The 17,603-nt window shown below is 36.5% G+C and overlaps 1 pseudogene; it reads left to right on the top strand.

Moving 5' to 3' along the window:
- The first annotated feature begins 4,622 nt into the window (after positions 1-4,622).
- On the top strand, positions 4,623-16,918 carry LOC102166372 (annotated as a pseudogene).
- Positions 16,919-17,603: the final 685 nt, after the last annotated feature.

Below are 17,603 nucleotides of genomic sequence, written 5' to 3'. Positions count from 1 at the left end.
TATACATGAAAACATGCTCATCATCACTAATCATTAGGGAAATGCAAATCAAATCCAAAATGAGATTATCATCTCTTGTACCTTTTGGAATGCTTATTATCTAAAACACAAAAACAAGACAAAACAATTAGAGAAAAGAAATGCTAGCAAGTATTTGTTACTGGCAAGGAAAAGACAGAATCCTGGTGCACTATTGGTGAGAATGTAAGTTTGTATAACCATTGAGGAAATTAGCATGGAAATTCCTTTAAAAAAGGTAGATAAAAATGTAGATAAAACTACTATGATCCAGCAATCTCACTTCCAAGTATATATCCAAAGGAAATGAAATTACTATATCTTTTTTTTTTTTTTTTTGGCTGCACTTGAAGCATATGGAAGTTCCTGGGCCAGGATAGAATCCAAGACAAACCAGTGACCTACACTGCAGCTACAGCAATGTCAGATCCTTAACACACTGTACCACAGCAAGAACACTTTTTTTTAAATCGCTGTATCTTTTTTTTTCCCCATTTTTTCAAAGCGCCACCTCTGTATATGGAAGTTCCCCAGGCTAGGGGAAAAATCAGAGCTATAGTTGCTGCTCTATGCCACAGCACAGCAACACAGGATGTATGCAACTTACACCACAGCTTTCAGCAAGGGATACTTAACCCACTGAGTGAGGTCAGGGTTCAAACCCACAACCTCATGGTTCCTAGTCAGGTCCACTACCGCTGAGCCACAGTGGGAATTCCTAAATTACTATATCTTGAAGAGATATCTGCACCTCCATACCAAATGCAGAATTATAAATGATTGCCAAGATGTGGAAACCACATAATTGTCCACTAAGGATGGAATGGATAAAGAATTATATAAAGGTGGAAAAAGAGTTAAGAATTAATCTGTTCTCGTTATTCATTGGGGCAGATGATACATATAGAAGATTTAAAAATCAAATAAGAATAGAAATAGTAAATTATTTTAACAGCAAGTCCAGAGGGGGAACAATATTTCCTCTTAATGAATAGTGTTGTCCAGTACTTTGTGGGCTAAATGAATGAAGATAAATAAACACATGAATATACAAATGTATAAATGCATAGTATATACACACCTACATAAAATGTCTTCACTGGGTAAAAGTAGAGGATTAATATGATAGATTGAAAAGAGATTCCAAAGACACCCAGGCTCTAAATCCTGGAATCCGTGACTGTTACCTTTAACCAAAAGGGACTTTACAGATGTGATTAAGGATTTTGAGATACGAAGATTATCCTGGATTATCTGACTGAATCCTTAATACAACTATAAGTGCCTATATAAGAGAGAGGAAGAAGGAAATTTGTTAGGGAAGTGATGGAGATGTAACCTTGGGAGCAGAGATTAGAGGGATGCAGCCATAAGCCAAGGAATGTCGGCAGCCACCAGAAGCAGGAAGAAGCAAGGGATGGATGTCCTCTGGAACGTCTAGAAGGAACCAGTTTTGCAGACTCCTTAAGTCCCAAAAGATTCATACTGAATTTCTTGCTTACTTCAAGATAATAATTATGTCGTATTTTAAACCACTACATTTGTGGTAAATTTATTATAGGAGTTGCAGGAAAATAATACAGGAATCAGTCTTTCTAAATATAGAAACCTTAAAAGATGCATAAGAAACTAAATACATATGACCACAACTTAATACATTGAGTAATCTCTTAGCCAAAGAGATGGGACAAGAACATCACAAGAAAATCAGAAAATTACATCAAGTGAGAAGAGGAGTATGTTCCTATTCAGTTCAGGACATTAGGAACTTGACCTCTGTCTAGGAAAATCATGGGGAAAATGGAAAATGGTTATCATGTGGATGCCTCAGGAGATTTTCCTTAATCCTATGAGATGTAAATGAGGTTACATTTATATTCAAGGTGGGTAATTGTATTGTTTCAGAAAACTGGCCCATGTAAGCCCAAATTTCTTTCTCCACAGTGTTGATGTAAATCTTTCTTGAAATGCAAAATGAATTCATATTCGAATATTATTCAAAATAGCCTAGAACACTTTTCAAAAACTTATTTACCCATCCCTCCAAAAAAAAAAAGAAAAATGAAAAGAAAAGGAGGACAGCTTAACAGAATTTACAAAGTAGTTTTGTGAGCTATATAGAGAGAGAAATTTGGGAGTTCCCTTCATGGCTCAGTGGTTAACAAATCTGACTAGCATCCCTGATGATGCAGGTTTGATCCTGGCCTTTCTCAGTGGGTTAAGGATCTGTCATTGTCATGAGCTATGGTGTAGGCTGGCAGCTACAGCTCTGATTCGACCCCTAACCTGGGAACCTCCATGTGCAGCTGGTACAGCCCTAAAAAGTGCAAAAATATAAAAGAGAGAGAGAGAGAGATCAGTTTAGCTTACTAGGTATTTTATACAAATCAAATGAGAGAAGAGATCAGTGATGTGTTCAACCATGAGGACAGAGAGGAACACAGTGTAGTATTTTTTTCTGATTTCAATTGGACAGAAATCAGCTACTAATGGTTCCATCCTACAGAGTCCCATTAAACACAGAGTAACTTACTGTGAATTGATTTGTATTCTATGTATAATAACTTACACAGAAAACATATCTCGACTAAATACTTTCTAGGAAAATAATCACGTCAATGTGCACACTGGGTATAAAAAATGCATATTTGTTCATACAAATTTTGGAAAGTTATATCTGATTTTTGTCATTTTTTGGTAAATGAGAAATAGATCCATAACAGAATAGTTTAATATACTATGTATTCAGGAAAGAGACAAATCAAAATGCAAAGAGAATGATGCAAATCAACTTCCAATTGTGAACCTCATTAGATATATACAATGTTGCCTTTTTTTGTCTTTTGTCTTTTTAGGATGCACCTGAGGCATGTGGAGGTCTCCAAGCTAGGGGTTGAATGGGAGCTACAGCTGCTGACCTATACCACAGCCACAGTAATGCAGGATCTGAGCCCCACGAGCAATGTATACCGCACCACAGCTCACTGCAATGCTGGATCCTTAACCCACTGAGTAGTGCCAGGAATAAAACCTGTGTCCTCATGGATACCAGTCAGGTTCGCTAACCACTGAGCCATGATGGGAATCCCAATGTTGCTTTTTCTTAGTTTAGTTATTAGTTCCAGAGAGCGTCTCAATTATGTGCAAGCAAAGCCTAGTAGTCAACTTGAAGCCACCATTATTCTGTGTAATTTCAAAGAAATTCAGTCATTAAAATGGTATAGGAGACATGCCATTTACTTTAATGACCTGTTTTGATGCTTCTGGGGATAAGTTGCCAGTGATCCTGCAGAGTTTGAGTCCCCAGGGCTACAGAGGTCAATGTAAATACTTGGTGCCCAGGAATACTCAGTTTCCATAGAAATGCAGTGGGGGTGACCTGCTTCTCTGAAGCAGCTAAGTTTTTCAGGCTGTTTATGAAACAGTAAGAGTATTATTTTCTTGATATTGTAACTGGGATCTTCTTTAACTTTACTTATGTTATGTCACTATAAATGCTATCTAATACTGAGTCCAATAATAATAAAGACACAAGCTAACAGCCATGCAGAATTGGCTTCCAGACCACTGGCCACCATCTCACAAAGATTAGGATAAACTTATGGGCTGGGAATAGATAATAATACATATTTCTCTATATGTACCTTAAATTGATAGATAAGCTTTCACAACAATGAGGACTTTTTTTTTTTTTTTAGTGGCAGCAACTGCAGAATGTGGAAATTCACAGGCCAGGGGCTGAATTCAAGCCATATTTGCCATCTACACTGCAGCTGTGGCAACACTGGATCCTTTAACCCACTGTAATGGGCTGGAGATTGAACCCACACCTCTGCAGGGACCTGAGCCAGCTGCAGTTGGATTCTTAACCCAGAGTGCCACAGTTGGAACTCTGGGAACTAGTTACTTCTGAAGGAATTCTTACCTGACATATCTTGAGACCTTGAAGAGATATCTATTCAATGACTAGGGCTGCAAGATAAGAGAATTCATAGGCTATAAATCCTGATAAAGTGTACACTCTATTCAGAATTCAAAATGAATGAGCCATTGTCCTCCTCAGCATCTGAAATATTCCATGGGAAGATTAGACACTAATGAACAAAAGGTGCTAAAGTAGAATTGCTATGCTCTGTTCCTAGATTTTTCTAATTTACCTTACCCTTAGAAGAGAAACATATTCTCTGAAAGACATGAATAGATTTGTGCATACAGGCAAAATATACTAGCAATACATGTTCTTTGTGGCCAACATTGTATATGTTTTCTTAGACTCTTTTAATATTTTATGCATTTATGTACAAGTGTTTTCTAATAGTTATGTACATGTTATGGTATTAGCTAATGGGTGAATCTCTACACTATAATAAGATAAGTGTTTCCTATGGGAACACCAATTTCAATGGGAAAGTGAAGACATTTCAGAGACAAGACTTTGGTCTATCCTCAGCATGTTCTGTATGGAAGAAACTAGGATTTAAGAATAATAATTCTATCTCCTCACTTTCCTTTGTCTACTATAAAAAGTCATGACACTTATTTCTGTAAATCTTCTCATTGTCAAGAGCAGCTCCCATTCTCCACCCCTTCTTTTCAAAGGCCTTATGCTAATGGCTTCAAGAAACTTGAGTATGGAGACAGTCTTTGCCTTCTTGGGTTTCGCAGATTTCCCAGAGCTTCAGATTCTTCTCTTCCTCATGTTTCTGATGATGTATATTATCACCCTGATAGGAAATCTTGGGTTGATAGTAATCATCAAAATTTACCCCAAATTTCACATCCTTGTGTATTCTTTCCTTAGTCACCTTTCTTTGGTTGATTTTTGTTACTCTCCCATTGTTACTACCAAAATGCTTGAGAACTTGGTCATGGCTGGTAAAGGCATCTTTGACTCTAGCTTTATGCTGCAGTACTTCCTGTCCTGCACTGCTGTGGTAACAGGGTCCTTCTTATTGCAGTGATGGCCAATGACCACTTTGTGGCCACTTGTGATACCCTGCTTTACACAGTGGTCATGTCACAGAGGCTCTGTGCCCTGATGGCTGGGTCATACCTCTGGGTATGCTTGGCACCCTGATACTCCTTTGCTATGCTCACCAACTAAACTTTTCTTAACATAACATAATCAACCACTTTTTCTGTGAATAACACTGCTATCATTGCTGTCTCAAGCTCCAATATACACATTCCCTACCTGCTATTCTTTGGCTTTGCCACCTACTAGGAGGTGAGTACACTGGTGATCATTCTCACACCCTACATGTTCATTTTTTTCACAGTCCTAAACATCTATTCTCTTGGTGAGCTCACCTGTGCCTCACACCTCACCTGTGCCTCACACCTGACTGCTATCATCATCTTCCATGGAATCATCCTTTCCCTCTACTGTGTGTCCACCTCCAAAAACCCTCAACAAAATGCAACTTATAGCACAGCTGCTGCAACACTGGATCCTTTAATCCTCTGTACCAGGCCAGGGATCAAAAGCATGCTTCCACAGAGACCTGAGATACTGCAGGTGGATTCTAAACCCACTGTGCCACAAAGGAAACTCCAGGGAAGACAATTTAATAAGTGTTGTTGGGATAATTTAATAGACATATGGGAAAAGATAAAATTAATTCAATTCCTTATGCCTATATATCAGGATAAATTAAGGTTGCTGGGTGTATCAAGTCATTGTTCTGAAAATTAATAAATAAATGAGATAAATATTTATTCTGTCATTCCTTCATAAATTGTATTTCAAGGTTACCCAACAGCTTATGAAGGGAAATTCAGACGAAATACAATAAAAAATGAATAACCCCAAGCTCCCAATCCCTCCCACTCCTTCCCCCTCCCATCAGGCAGCCACAAGTCTTTTCTCCAAGTCCATGATTTTCTTTTCTGAGATGTTCATTTGTGCTGGATATTAAATTACAGTTATAAGTGATATCATATGGGATTTGTCTTTGTCTTTCTGGCTCATTTCACTCAGTATGAGAGTCTCTAGTTCCATCCATGTTGCTGCAAATGGCATTATGTCATTCTTTTTTATAGCTGAGTAGTATTCCATTGCGTATATATACCACATCTTCTGAATCCAATCATCTGTCAATGGACATTTGGGTTGTTTCCAGACACAACTTCTTTTTTTTTTTTTCTGTCTTTTGTCTTTTGTTGTTGCTGTTGTTGTTGTTGCTATTTCTTGGGCCGCTCCCGCGGCATATGGAGGTTCCCAGGCTAGGGGTTGAATCGGAGCTGTAGCCACTGGCCTACGCCAGAGCCACAGCATCGCGGGATCCGAGCCACATCTGCAACCCACACCACAGCTCACGGCAACGCCGGATCATTAACCCACTGAGCAAGGGCAGGGACCAAACCCGCAACCTCATGGTTCCTAGTTGGATTCGTTAACAACTGCACCACGACGGGAACTCCGAGACACAACTTCTGATTTCAAGGAGATCCTGCTGAATAGCATTGAGAACTTTGTCTAGATACTCATGTTGCAACAGAACAAAGGGTGGGGAAAAAAATGTAATTGTAATGTATACATGTAAGGATAACTTGATCCCCTTGCTGTACAGTGGGAAAATAAAAAATAAAAAATAAATAAAATAAAAAATAAAAAAGAATGGGGGATCAAGGCAGTGATTTAAGTGGGTATTCAAATCATTAAGTGAATATTTGGTGGGGAATGTTAAAATGAAGTAATTATGTTGACAGTACTTGAATCTGCAAAGCAGACTAAGCATTACTAAAAGTCAGACAACCAGTTAACACAGAGCTCAAAATGTGATGCAACTGGCAGAAATCAGAACCACATATGAAGAAACCTTGCCTAGAAGAAACTAAAAGATTGAATCTGAACTAATAAAGCTTCTTTTTTAAAAATCTATTAATCTAGGTATAGTTCCCTGTGCTATATAGCAGGATCTCATTGCTTATCCTCCCCAAATGCAATAGTTTGCATCTAATAATTCCCAACTTCCCATTCTTGATATAATAGTTTAAATAATTTGTTTAGGAACAAGTCAAATGACACCAAAAAAGTGACAAGCCAAATATAGATTATGAAGCATTCTACAAATGACATGATTTCTCAAAAATAATTATCTCAATACATACACACAAGGAACTGCTACATGATATATAGAAGATAATATTACATAATGCTGGAACAGTTACATGATAAAGGGAATCTAGTACAAATAAATTTGTTTGAATCTTGATGTAAAAATATATCTTGATGACACTTGTGGAAGTTTAAACATAGATGGTGTATGAGATTATATTAAGACTATGTTATTATTTTTTAAGTATAATTTTGGCATAGATATTTAATCAAATTCTTACTTCATTTGTGGCTGCACTTTTTATAAACCACTATTAATGAATTAATTATTTTGGCAAGTGGATTGGTAGAGAAACACAATGTCCTACAAATATGATCATATTTTAAACAACTCCAGTTTATTGAATTGAAACCAGGAATGCACTGTCCTTGGAATGTCCTGACTCTTCAGGACAAAGAACAATCTACATACTCTCATATTCTAAGGCTGCACACAGGAATTTCTGGCCAAAAAATACATATGGGACAGGAAAAAAGTGTTGGAAGCAGTTCTCATACTTATGTATTGGGGCTCTAGCATTGGCTTAAGTACTTTTTATTTACTTGAATACTCTTGAAAAGACTTAAAGTCTTAATTTCTTTGTGATTCATCACCCAGATTATTTCTGTGGAGCTGCAATTATTTAACAATAATTTATTAATGAAATTGTGCTGCTGGGAAAGTTCTTTACAAGTGTCATCCTATATTTTGTTATTGTTCTAAGAAATGCCACTTCTTAGTGGAATAAATACATTTTTAAAAGACACCCATGGATATTCTCAAATAATTTTTCTCTTTTATTCTCCTGCTATAACTGTCACCCTGAAATATCCAGTATATATATGTTTATACCCTTTTATAAGCCACTATCATATACTAGTATATATAAAGTGAAAGATTTAGAAAGACTGGAATATCACCATAAGCTGCAGAATTACTGACATGCATTTTTTTAAAGCTGATTGTCTGTCTGAAAATAAGTTATATTTGTTTGCCATTCCCTTTGCCCAAACTCAACACTCCTCCACCAGTTATCTGTATAATTTTCTCCCTCACTTCATGCTCAAAAACACCTCAGAACACACTTGTCTGACCCCCCTTTTGAAAATGACAGCTTCAATTATACATATTTTAACATTTATAATTACTGGAAAATGACTGCTATATATATTTTTGTATGTTGCCCATCAATTATAAATTATTGACAAAGAAGAATTCTTTCTCTTTTCCCCTAAAGTCTAAGAACCTAGCTCCAAGTAATAATTATACAACTACAGATGTTATAAATTCATTTGAGTAATTAAAAAATTCAAAACATAAAAAATAATCGACAAAGAAGCATTCTTTCTCTTTTCCCCTAAAGTCTAAGAACCTAGCTCCAAGTAATAATTATACAACTACAGATGTTATAAATTCATTTGAGTAATTAAAAAATTTCAAAACATAAAAAATAAATAAAATATGAATTTAATAAATGAATGAATGGATAATTATATATCCTTATTTTTTACTCAATATTCTCTATTGCCTGTGATATAGCAATTAAATATATCTACTATTCTACCCTTTTAAGAATCTTGATTAAAACAATGAAGGGTTTAAGAAATTTAACGTATTGTTGATTTCATCAAACCTTCCCAATAGCTTATTCTTCTAAAATGGTATTATTTTATGTGTTTTAAATACAGTTCATCAAAAACCTAGAAATGTCATATTTATATTATTCAATTTATAGATAATGGCAGTATATAAATTTCAATACTATTTTTATATTTAATTTAAAAAAACCTGCTTCTTTTTAAGATAAACAGATAAGCAAAGCAACTTTCCAGTGAGTGGATTGCTCAGATAATACAAAGGGTCACTGCCAATGATGCTCTTCATAGATTTTGTTTATTTTTTCAGTTATTTGACTCTTTCCTTCAGGGGGTATATTCTGTGACAATAAGTTCAGTGTGTACTAACATCAACAACAAAAAAACACATGCTAAACAAATTTCATCAAGATATTAGAACCTCATCTGAAAACATCATTATATTGACTGAAACATGTCCAAGCCCATTATTTTCCACAAAAAATTTATGGACGGATGGATGGATAGATAGTCTTTTTTTTTTTTTTTTTTTTTTTGCCTTTTGTAGGGCTGCTCCTGCAGCATATGGAGGGTCCCAGGCTAGGGGCTGAATCAGAGCTGTAGCTGCCAGCCTAAGCCAGAGCCACAGCAACATGGCATTGGAGCTGCATCTGCGACTTACACCACAGGTCACAGCAATGCCAGAGCCTTAACCCACTGAGCAAGGCCAGGGATTGAAACTGCAACCTCATGGTTCCTAGCCCAGATTCATTAACCACTGAGCCATGACAGGAACTCCAATAGAGTCTTGATTAAAGCCAAGTTCAGGCTCCATGGAAAGAAATATTTCACAGTCTTCCTATGTTTAAGGTTTTGGAAGTCAGATATCATTTTTCTAATTTGTATAATTCACAGAGTAGTAAGAGGACTCCTTGCTTTTAAAAAATGAAAGAAAATGGGCCAGCTCTGCTGCAGGACTGAGAACCAGATGCTTGGTCCACAGTCTTCTGGTCCTGCTGTGAGGTGGGAGTACTTAGCCTGGTGTTCTCTTCCCAAGGATTCTGAGTTCAGATGCTTTTCAGACTCAGACTCACGATGGTATGGGGTCCTGGGTGATGTGGTTTTGAAGAAACAAGCTTCAGGCTGGTGGCCACAAAGACCATGTGTTCATATATGTGACCCTAAAGACTGGCCAGCCCAACCACCAGGTCCTGGATGGTGCCCACAGGCTTGCCACCTTCCCAGGCTGGGCCAGCATGCTGGAGCCATACCCACTGGTGATTGCCAGGGGCACAGCATCCTGTGGCTGCTGCAGCTTCCAGGGCACTGGTTCTGAGTGGCTGTGGAGGTCTAACTGTGGAGCAGCAGATGCTACTCTTCCTGGAAGAGTTCCAAGGCTGCTCAGATATGTACCAGTGCACCTGATGAAGGTCGCCATCTAGGGTCTAGCAGGTGGGACTGTGCAGTGCTTCATGCACAGCTTGGCCACCTACCCGCCCCAGGGGCTACAGCTCCCACACCTGGAAGATAACAACTCAGAGGGAGCACTGGCTTCGCTATAATCCGTGGGAAAACAGATGAGAAGTGTGGGGAATAGGCAGCGGTGGCCCCAGAGCCTGATGGTTATCTGTTTAGGCTGGGCTGCACTCTATGCCAAAGCCGCCTAATGCCCTTTGAAACAAAATTTGCAAAACTCTTATCCGTGTGGGGGGAAGCGGGGGGGAAGGCAGTGCTGAGGAGAATCATTTTCAATGGTGGCTGATTTCCTGAATAATCTTGATTGACATACTAACAGAAGGATTGTTTCCTGAAATCTATCTCACTGGTGCTGCTTGATTGCATGCTGCTCAAAGAGCATCAAGGGCTTGAATGTGTCAGATGAGAAAAACTCAGGATTTCAATCTTCCTAAGTGACTACTCGAAAACGCATATGTTACTGTGCTTTTCTTAACATTTGTTTTCTGCTTTGCTGTAATCTGAAGATAACATTTAAAATGAATGTAAAGACTGTTGCAGCTAGATTTTAGCAGCTCTGCTGTATTGATTCTGACCTGTAGCCCTGAAAAAATTGTAAAAGCTGATTTAGATGTCTCAATGTAATAAAAGAACTTCACAAAAAACATGCACTATTCTAGGGTAGTTTTGAGTATAACACTATTCTTCATAAGTTTCAGATCAAGTTTATGCAGAGATTATTGAAAATTATTATTTAAAATAACACTAGATGTTTCAGAAAATTTTAAATAAAATAAAAATAAAAATATAAAGAAAAGGAATAGTGAGGGTGCTAGTTGAATAGGAAACACAGAAACTCTCCCCAATCTCAGGAGATTCTCAGATGGATCAATTTTAGGGAAAACTGCATAGGTTTCTGAGAATTTGGAAACAAATTACCTGGAGATAATTACATTTATGAAACTCTTGCAATACTTGGTATATCCAAAGACAAAAAACACAGGCTGTTTTTTTTTTTTTTTTTTTTTTTTTGTCTTTTTTGTCTTGTTGTTGTTGTTGTTGTTATTGTTGCTATTTCTTGGGCCGCTCCCGCGGCATATGGAGGTTCCCAGGCTAGGGGTCGAATCAGAGCCGCAGCCACCGGCCTACGCCAGAGCCACAGCAACGCGGGATCCGAGCCGCGTCTGCAACCTACACCACAGCTCACGGCAACGCCAGATCGTTAACCCACTGAGCAAGGGCAGGGACCGAACCCGCAACCTCATGGTTCCTAGTCGGATTCGTTAACCACTGCGCCACGACGGGAACTCCTATTTTATAAAGTTATTTAACATTCAAAGTGCAAAATTTTCTCTGAAAGACCCTGTGGTGTTATGCAAGTCTAATAAATCATCCCTCTCTTCTGTTAGCCATTGTCATATTAAAAGAAGGACAGAACCTCACTGTACCTCCTTCTGGATACAATAATAAAGAGAATTTTACAAAAGAGGGTAATCCAAATGGCCAGGAAAAAGAAGAAAATATATCTAAGTAACCAGTAGGGTGCAGATGAAAATGAAATGAAATCTATTACACATTCTTCAGAAAGATGAAGTTAAAAAAAGACTATATCACACGTGTGGAGTAATGGGAGCTCTCATCTGAGGCTGGTATGTGAATGTTCTACACCATTTTAGCAGACAGTCTGCCTTTATCTAGACAATCTTATTCCTAGGCATGCACAGTAGAAATGTATATATCTGTGTGCCAGGGGACATGCCCAAGAATGTCCATTTTTGCATTACTGAAATTAGAATGTAATTATGACTGTAATAATTTCACACAGAGGAAAACCAAGTGATAAAAATGAAGAAAAAAATTACATACAAGATGGATGAAGCTTATTGTTGAGCAAAACAAGACATAATCATAGTGTAAGTTAAAATTAAAAGATGGTATTTAGAATACACATTAATGTAATTTGTCTATTTTTCCCTCTATTTCCCAAATTTCACTTAATGAACATAGTTTAAAATTTTTTAAAAAGTAATTTATTTATGGCATGCTTCTATTTTTTTTTCCTGAAACTAAGTCAGAAACATGAGTAACTTCTACCTAAAAACTCAACATCATCATCGACAGAAAAATCATTCAAGATTAGTGATACTACTGAATCATTTTGGAAAAATGAGTCAATATTTCCAAAAATGGACATACCTAAAACCACATCATATATAATTTTCCAACATTTAAAACAAATATTAAAACTACTATGAGGTATCATCTCACACATGTGAGAATGGCCATCATTAACAAACCAACAAATAACAAATGCTGGAGAGGGTATGGAGAAAAGCATACCCTACTTCACTGTTGGTGGAAATGTAAATTGGTAAAACCACTGTGGAAAACAATATGGAGGTACCTCAGAAAACTAAGTATAGAACTACCATATGATCCAAAAATCCCATTCTTGGGCATATATACAGACAAAACTTTCCTTGAAAAATATACATGTACCCATATGTTCATTGCAGCACTATTCACAATAGCCAAGACATGGAAACAACCCAAATGTCCATCGACAGATGAATGGATTATGAAGATGTGGTATATATACACAATGGGATACTACTCAGCCATAAAGAAGAAAAAAAATAATGTCATTTGAAGCAACATGTATGGAACTAGAAACTCATAATAAATGAAGTAAGTCAGAAAGAGAAAGACAAATACCATATGATATCAGTTATATCTGGAATCTAATATATGGCACAAATGAACATTTCCACAAAAAATAAACTTTATGGTCTTGGAGAACAGAATTGTGGTTGTCAAGGGGAGGGGGAGGGAGTGGGATGGTCTTGGAGTTTGGGAATAATACATGCAAACTTCTGCATTTGGTGTGGTTATTCAGTAATATCTTGCTGTACAGCATAAGGAACTATATCTAGTCACCTACAATGGAACATGATGGAGGATAATGTGTGTGTGTGTGTGTGTGTGTGTGTGTGTATGTGTGTGTGTGTGTGTGTGTCTGGGTCACTTGGCTGTACAGAAGGAATTGAGAGAACACTGTAAACCAACCATAATGGAGAAAATAAAAAACACAAATGAAAAAATCAAATGAAAAATAAGTTCCTTCTTTGGTTAAGAGGCACTGAGTCACAGCAAACCAGGGTTCTTATTGCAAGCACTAGAATTAATTTGATAATTTTAATAATTTGGATAAATTATAAATCTCATATTTTAAAGGCATTGTATAGCTGTGGGAGAAAATAAATAGATGACAATATCAACATTAATGCTCATTAAGTCAGAGAAAGACAACCCATGTGATTATTCACACTTAGGTGGCTTACAAACTTTTGAAAGAACAACATTGTTGCAAAATCATGTTAAAGAGGTCACAGCAGTCCTTCTGGAAAAAATTAGGCCTCTCAAATTCGCACAGATAAGGCTCCACAATACAGGCTCAGTCAATGCCTGAGAAACAGAGAGTCGTGAAAGCTAGCTATTAGAAGTATCATGAGCAGAAGCCACCTTAGGATTCAGATGCTGAATATAGATGTGGAATATAAAATAATTTGATTCAGTATATTTGTCAAACTGAACATATTACTAAAGAGCAGGAAATTATTTTTAAATACCCTGATTTTCAAAAGCAGTACTAGAAAATTTAGCAAATATTAAAACTCACTGTAAGGGTTTAACAGCATATTTAAAGCAAGTGAAGACAGAATTAGTAATTGGATGATTACATTTGAAGAAATTATTTAGAATCCAATGCCGAGACAAGAGGTTGGGGCAATGTCTGTAAGAAAAGAAAGTAGCCAAGAATTTCCAGAACTAAGGAAAGAGGCCGGCCCAGACACCTATAAGACAGATACCAGGTAGGATAAAAGAAAAAACTTAATAAAGATCTAGGCATATTATACAAAATTACAGAAAGTTAACAATGTGAAGGCAAACCTGTAAAAACAGAGATATAAGCCAAGTACCCTTCAAAGGGATGGCTAACACTGGACTTCTAAATGGCTAAAATGAAAATCAGAATGCAGAGAATTTTGTTCTAGAGAAAATACTGTTGTCATAAAATTGTATTAGTCATATTTTTCAAGAACAAAGATAATTTTTTCAGAGGGACAAAACTAAGAGTTAGCTACCCACTGTCTTTTACTGAAATAAATATTAAAAGATATACTTTAGGCAAAAGGAAATTGAGATGATCTAAGAAGTCAAGAAGAAATAATGTCCAAAATGTTTAAATGTGTGTGGTAAACTAATAAAGCATTGATCATAAAGATCATAGAAATGGTATCCTACAGATGCTCACAATGTGTACATAGAACACATGATAAATTAGCATGTAACTGAAGTGTTGAGGTTAGTGGTGAGCTTTCTACAGCGACTAGTTTCACTAAGGAGGGGATGAGTGACTTCAGACTTTAATAAGCAAGGTGGTGTATTAAAATTTTTAGAGCAATAAAAGAGCAGTCAAAAAGAGCAACAAACCAAAAAAAAAATGGAGAAACCATCATCAATCCTTAAAAAAAATGGAAAAAAAAATAAACACAAACATTTACAAAAGATGTAAGGCATAAAATATCTTGTAGTAATATTTCAAATGAGTGTACATGGATGAATGCTTCAAGTAAATCTCGAAAATTTTAAGGAAACGTCAGTTTGTAAAGTAACAAACAAACCCTGAAAACACAAGTATACAGAAAATGTTGGAAATAAACATTTAAACAAACTAGATGACTACTGACCAAAAGAAAACTGCTCTATGAACATAAGACCAGACTTTGAAACAAAGACTGTAAAGAGGGTTCCTTCGGAATGTTAAAGGTTCCAATCATCACACATAGTGTCATGTAATCACATCAAAATAGACAAAGCAAAAAGTGAGATGAACTACAAAGATCTGACATTCCATCATCAAAGTGAGAGCTTTTGCCAAAAATTTATAGATGGTGTAAGCACACACAAAAAAATTACTTTACTTAATCCTGTATTTGATTTGAATATAATTAAAAACTTGATTCAGCTGAGATGTATATAAAACTACACTGAACTGCAGGATACATATTCTTTTGAACCACACGAAGCCATTTTTAAAAAATTTCTATATAGAGGCAGTAAAATAAATAAGGCTTTTCTTGTTCATCCCTTCTATTCAGCACTGTACTGGAGGTCCCAACCAGTACATCTGGCAGGATAAAAAAAATAAAATCCAAAGGAAAACATAAACTGTCTTTAATCAGAGGTGATATGTGTATGCAGAGAATTTAGAAGAATCATAAGACAATGTTAAACTTAAGTAATATACAAAAATCAATTAAAAATAAAAATAATTTTAATAAATATAACAGCATCCAAAAATAAAATATCTGCAAATATCAAAAGATGTTAGACAAATTGTATAACTTTATTAATATATTTAATAAGAATTAAGGTACCATATTCATGGATTCAGGATTCAGGATTTATTATCATAAATATTATCATAATATTATGATATTTAAAATCATAAATATTAATTCTCACACAAATTGATCTGTAAGCTCAATGTGGTACCAAAGGAATTATTATCATAAATATTAATTCTCACACAAACTGATCTGTAAGCTCAATGTGGTACCAAAGGAAATCCCAAAAGGATCATGTGTATTTTGAGAAGCTGATTCTAAAATGTTTATCAAAGTCTAATTGTCTAAGAAACTCCTGAATTAGAAGTTGAAGGTCCTTATCTTACCAGATCATGAGTGATTGTAAATCTATAGTAAATAAGTCAGTGTAATATTAGCACAGGGTCCCTAAATTAACTAAAAACATATAAAAGAAAGCCTAGACAGCACAAACATGAAGACTTAATTTATGGAAAAGTTAACAGACTAAAATAAGGACTTTTCCAAAAAACGGTGCTCAAATAATTGATCAATGAAGTAAACAAACAACACCAAAAAAACCCCACAAACAAACCCCCCAAACCCAAGACAACATGACTGTTACATCTCACATTACACAAGTATACTATTACAGGTATACCATATGTTTCAAAGTGAAAGACAAAAACCACATGGCTTGTCAGAAAACATGGGCCAATATTTTCAGGATCTTGGGAATGAGGGTGTCAGAAGATGGATTTGACACAAAGAAAGTGGAAAATACTAACACTGCCAAATGCAAGAGGATGAGAAAAGAAGCTGAGAAGACACTTATGTGCAGTATATGAAATAGCTGGCCATGGGCAGCTGTCCAGACTACATTAGAACTCCTACAGGCCAGTTTTCAAAAAGAAACTATTCAGTAAACACATTTACAATGACTTGAATGGGAAATTTACCAAAACCAAGAAGTACCAGAAAACATACAAAACATCCCTGGTAAGTGACAAAGCCCTTATAACATGTCACACTACCATGTAGGCAAAAATCTCTGTCAGTGTGGGTGAGAATACAGAATAAATGTAACATTTCAATGTTGCTATAGGTACAGCCATGCTGTTCTGCACCATCCACTGGGGATGATATAAACATCCTCCTGGGCATGCAGGCATCCTGCCCCTGGGCAGGCACTGGAGGACGATGCTCACCCACACAGCTACAGGCACCTCAAGTGGTATTGGGACATGTGTTCATCCAGGGCAGGATGAACAGACCACAGAGCTGTGCAAGCAGCACCACTGCAGACAACAGCATCCAGGCTCAGAAAGACATCATGAGTACAAAATGGGTGCACAAGATACAGGGCGGAGGGAGATATTCCATTTATGTGGCTCACAGATAACAAGTGCAGCAGAAAGCCAGGTCATGGTCTCACAAAGGGCACCTGAGAGTGGGGTTATGAGGAGATTGGAAAGGGGCACACAGGTAAGGGTAAAGCCAGTGGTCAAGTCCAGTGGTGTGTACACATGTGTACTTACAGGTGCACTGAATTATTCCTTATAATCTCCATGTATCTTATAAATATCCTTCAAAATACTTATTTTATAAAAATAATTTTTTAAAACTTTACACCCTTCAGAAGTGGCAATAGTCAAAAGGAAATTCATATCCAAATAGAGACAACTCTATAGCATAATTCAGTACATATCCATAGGTGTGCTGAGTTTCTAAATATAAAAACAAAAGAGGAAAATAAAAAGCAGTGCACTGGAGAATGATGTTTAATTATATGCAATTGTTTATTTAAAATAATTTTCCAAGTTTTCCCATAATTTAACAAATCTTGCTTCATTTTATCCTCTCAGACAGCTAAAAACCAACATTGACATTTTCTCTATTTTAACTACCATATATGCTACTTTAGTGACATTTATCTTTATCAAATCTAGAACAGCTTTAGAGACCCATATGCCATGCATGTATAAATGATTTTCCTGGCAGTTATGGTGTCACTGATGGCTTCTTGGTCTCATCAGACTCTGGGCACTGTTTCAAGTGTCTCCAACCCTGTGACCAAGGAAAGCTTC

The sequence above is a fragment of the Sus scrofa genome, unplaced genomic scaffold (genome assembly GCF_000003025.6).
Source record: "Sus scrofa isolate TJ Tabasco breed Duroc unplaced genomic scaffold, Sscrofa11.1 Contig42, whole genome shotgun sequence".
Lineage (NCBI taxonomy): Eukaryota > Metazoa > Chordata > Mammalia > Artiodactyla > Suidae > Sus > Sus scrofa.
The sequence above is the reverse complement of the archived record's forward strand: the minus strand, read 5'-3'. Positions and strand labels throughout refer to the sequence as shown.